Genomic DNA, 4528 nt, shown 5'->3' on the forward strand with positions numbered 1-4528 from the left:
AAATAGATTCAGAAGACAGACTCTGCCTTAGAGCAATTCTTTTAAGCCAGTTGTGTGCAACTGGAACCATCCTTGAAAAACACAAAATATATCTATTTGTACTGCTTGTTCATTAAATATTTAAACAACACAGAAAAATACTCGTCAATAACAATAAAAAAATCACAATATATGGCCAATTTGGAGAAAGCTAAGTAATGAAAGACTTTAGTTGTCACTTTAGGTTTCTGATATTAGCATACCATCTTAGTGCATTTAATGTAAATACAGTCACCTTGCTTTAAAATGTCATTTCTGTGATGTTTATTTGAAACCCAAGAAGTCTTTCTCTAAAAAGAATATAATCATCCAGGCTAGCCACAAATATTCTTTTAACCATTACATAATCAAATTATAGTGAGTAAGACCATACGTTAAAAATTGGGCTGAGCGGGTGGTGCATGCCTTTAATCCCAGCACTCAGGAGGCAGAGCCAGGCAGATCTCTGTGCCAGCCTGGTCTACAGAGCAAGTTCCAGGATAGGCACCAAAATTACACAGAGAACCCTGTCTTGAAACCCCCCCCCCCCCAAAAAAAAGGGCCAAGCTTGGAAGCTTGGGGAATCCTGCTGAAGAGACTAAGGAAGGATTGTACAAGTCAGTTGGGTCAAGGACATCACAAGGAAACCCACAGAAACCATTAACCTGGACTCATAGGAACTCGAAGAGTCTGAACCAACAACCAGGGAGCCTGCATGGGACTGATGTAGGCCCTCTACCTGTGTGTGACTGTTGCGTATCTTGGTTTACTTGAGAGATTCCTGACTGTGGGAGCAGGCCTGTCCCTAACACTTTGAGCTGGCTTCAAGGAACCTAGTCCTCATATTGGGCTGCCTTGCCCAGCCTTAATACCAGGGGAGGAGCTTAGTCTTACCTCAACTTGACATGCCATGCTTTGCTGACACCTGTGGGAGGCCTGCCCCTTTCTGAACAGAAACAGGCGTGGATTCTTGGGAAAGGGCAGAGGGGATGTGGGGAGAGGGAATGGGAGAAGAGGGAGGGGAAACTGAAGTCGGGATGTAAAATAAATGAATAAAATTAATTAATAAAAAATAAGAAAAAGAAAAAGGTTCCAAGAAGGCTCAAGGTTCCCTTATGTAAGAAGACGAATATCTTCACATGTTCCTAGAGTATAACTCTGGAAATTTATTTTGCCTATAATAACTTTTTAACCCACCCCATATAATAATTTTAGATCTCTACCACCTTCATTTCTAAAACCCCCTTTGTTGAAATTTCTATTATCCGACTATTGAATGCCAATTAGTTGATTGCACTCAGTTTTTGTCTATTTTGTTTTTTTATAAATGTCTGGCCTTGACAGCTTTTCTTTTCTTTGCTTTTTTTTTTTTTTTTTTTGGAGCTGAGGATCGAACCCAGGGCCTTGTGCTTCCTAGGCAAGTGCTCTACCACTGAGCTAAATCCCCAACCCCTTGTTTTGTTTTTTTAAGATAGAGTCTGACTCTGTAGCCCAGGCTGGCCTTGAACTCACAGAGATCCACTTGCCTCTGCCTCCCGAGTGCTGGGATTAAAGGCGTGCGCCACAGTGCCCAGCTTTGAATCCCGCTTTTCACGGTCCCCAAACTGCACTTTGCCTACAGATCATTATCTTCCTTTCCTTGCCAAAGCTGCTGTTTTCTTCAGTGTTGTTTATTTAAAAGTTAATAAAGAAATCTGCCGGGCAGTGGTGGCTCACGCCTTTAATCCCAGCACTTGGGAGGCAGAGGCAGGGGGATCTCTGTGAGTTTGAACCCAGCCTGGTCTACAGAGTTCCAGGAAAGGCACAAAGCTACATAGAGAAACCCTGTCTCGAAAAACCAGAAAAAAAAAAAAGTTAATAAAGAAATCTGATTAAATAAGACATTAATCATTAGATAAGTAGACTTCAGAAATATGTACATCCTAGGAAAAATGAATATAAAAATAAGAAAGAAGAATAAGAGGGTTCAGGAAATAGCTTCTTTGGTAAAGGGCTTGCTGTGCGCTCTCGTGGACCTGAGGGACTAGAAGGTGCCATTTAAGAATAGGCATAATGGGGGCAGCTGCTTTAAGGAAAGGAGAACAGTAGCACATTGGTAAAATGAGGATTTTTTCAGGGGATGGGGGGCAGTAGCTGACGTTAGTCAGAATGAAAGGGATATGAAAATGCAACTTGGAAACCTACTATCTGTTAACCCAACTAAAACCATAAAGGGAGTCTGAAGACAGCTAGCCCGCAAGGCTAAACAATGCTGGTCCTAAAAGCAATGGCTTACTAAACAAAAACCTCGGAGCCAGGTGTGGGCTACCTCCCTTGGAGTTGTTCCTCAGCCCCCCCCCCACCAGCCCCCAAACAATACAAGTTCTCACTCTAGCTCTTGGTTGCTCACAAGAGCTGGTTGATAAGACACTATCGCTGAAGCCTGAGTATCCTTTGGAGGCAAAATCTAGAGAAATGAAGCTGGAACTGAGCTGGAAGCTTCCTCCCTGCTGGTGAGCTTTCAGGGGCCGGGATGGGGCTATGCAGGCTGTTGGCAGAGCCAAGGCATGAACACGATCCCCCGGCTGTGAATGAACCCTGTGAACTCCGATACCAATTTGCCAGGCGAGTTGTGCCCTTTGCTGCAATTGTGGCATCACTATTGTTGGGGGGAACTTATCACTTCCCTGATTGGATTTGAGAATCTGCTCTATTAGAGATAATCCATACGGTACTGTAAACCTGGTTAAGAGAGAGAGAGAGAGAGAAAAGAAGGAAGGAAGGAAGGAAGGAAGGAAGGAAGGAAGGAAGGAAGGAAGGAAGGAAGGAAGGAGGGAAGGAAACAACTTATGCCTGGGGGCAGGGGATCCTTAACCCTAGGTTAACTGCTACGGCTGCTCAGCTAAACTGAGGACACTCAAACCGCCTTCCTCATCTCTGTGTGTGCACTCACAGAAAAATGCTACCCTCAGCCAAAATCACAGAGTTTTCTCGCCAGTTAATTGAGGTGAATAAAGAGACCCATGGCTGCACAAGAAGCTGAGAATAAAGAGCGGTTGAGGACTGACTGACTTTAAACAAGATATTTGTACCACCTTCTTAAGACTCAGGTGCTGTGGATATTGCTCTGTAGAAATAAAATGCTGATTGACCAGTAGCCAGGCAGGAAGTACAGGCAGGACAAACAGAGAAGAGAATTCTGGGAACAGGAAGGCTGAGTCAGGAGACGCTGACAGCCACCGCCATGAGTACCAACATGTAAGATACGGGTAAACCACGAGCCATGTGGCAAGGTATAGATTTACAGAAATGGGTTAATTTAAGATAGAAGAACTAGATAGCAAGCAGCCTGCCACGGCCATACAGTTTGTAAGCAATGTAAGTCTCTGTGTGTTTACTTGGTTGGGTCTGAGTGGCTGTGGGACTGGCGGGTGAGAGAGAGAGAGAGAGAGAGAGAGAGAGAGAGAGAGAGAGAGAGAGAGAGAGAGAGAGAGAGAGAGAGAGAGATTTGTCCTCACCGTGGGCCAGGCAGGACTGGAGAGAAAACTCCCGCTACACTCAGGAAACACTGGGGTGGGGGATAGAAGAGCTGGAAGATAGAATGGCTGTATTAATCTACTATGGGGCAGTGGTGGCACACGCCTTTAATCCCAGCACTCAGGAGGCAGAGGCAGGTGGATCTTTGTGAGGTTGAGCGCAGCCTGGTCTACGGAATGAGTTTCAGGACAGGCTCCAAAGCTACACAGAGAAACCCTGTCTTGAAAAACCAAACCAACCAAACAAATAAACAAATGCAGTCTACTAAGTGCCGTATGGCCATGGCAGTCATACACTCACAACAGCTGTGTCTCCTGGTGCTGGGACCACACAAACCAGGCCCATAGGGTTCTACCATAGAGGTGCATTATACACATGCATGAAATTGTCAGAGACCAAACCCTTAGATGTGGTCATGTGCTCTTGTAAATCCCAGCTCTGGGAGAGCAGACACAGGCCAGCCAGTGAGAGGTCCTGTCTCAAAAAAGAAGTTGGACATCTACCAAGGAACATCTTCAAGGTTGATCTTTAACCTTCACAGACATGTTTGTGTTAGTACTTGTGTTTCTTCATGTACAGGAACATGTTTATATACCTGTATACATGCATACACACAGAATAACAACTAAAAAGAAACATGTACTTTTTTTTTTCTTAGTCTTTATTTATTTGGTTTTCTGAGACAGGGTTTCTCTGTGTAGCCCTGGCTGTCCTGGTACTTACTCTGTAGACCAGGCTGGCCTCGAACTCAGAGATCCTCCTCCTGTCTTTGCTTCCTGAGTGCTGAGATTAAAGGTCTGAGCCAGAAACACCTGGCAAGAAAAGTGCACATCTCAAAAACAATGTCCTATTAACCCAAATGAAGTCTTAATTGGCATAAATGCATGTAGTGTAACAAAGTACAGTATTTTGGGATGAAGCTGTGAGTTTGGATATACTTCCCCAAATTTCTTTATTTTCATAACCTAGTTTCCTCTCCATTGTGACAGTCACC

At 44.3% G+C, this 4528-nt stretch overlaps 1 non-coding gene across 1 annotated transcript; it reads right to left on the minus strand.

Moving 5' to 3' along the window:
- Positions 1-1394: 1394 nt before the first annotated feature.
- On the minus strand, positions 1395-1467 carry Trnap-agg (transfer RNA proline (anticodon AGG)). The gene has a single exon. It is a non-coding gene; the product is annotated as a tRNA-Pro (tRNA).
- Between the last annotated feature and the right edge of the window lie 3061 nt (positions 1468-4528).

The sequence above is a fragment of the Peromyscus californicus genome, unplaced genomic scaffold (assembly GCF_007827085.1).
Source record: "Peromyscus californicus insignis strain IS unplaced genomic scaffold, ASM782708v3 Scaffold_5__1_contigs__length_169319896, whole genome shotgun sequence".
Classification (NCBI taxonomy): Eukaryota; Metazoa; Chordata; class Mammalia; order Rodentia; family Cricetidae; genus Peromyscus; species Peromyscus californicus.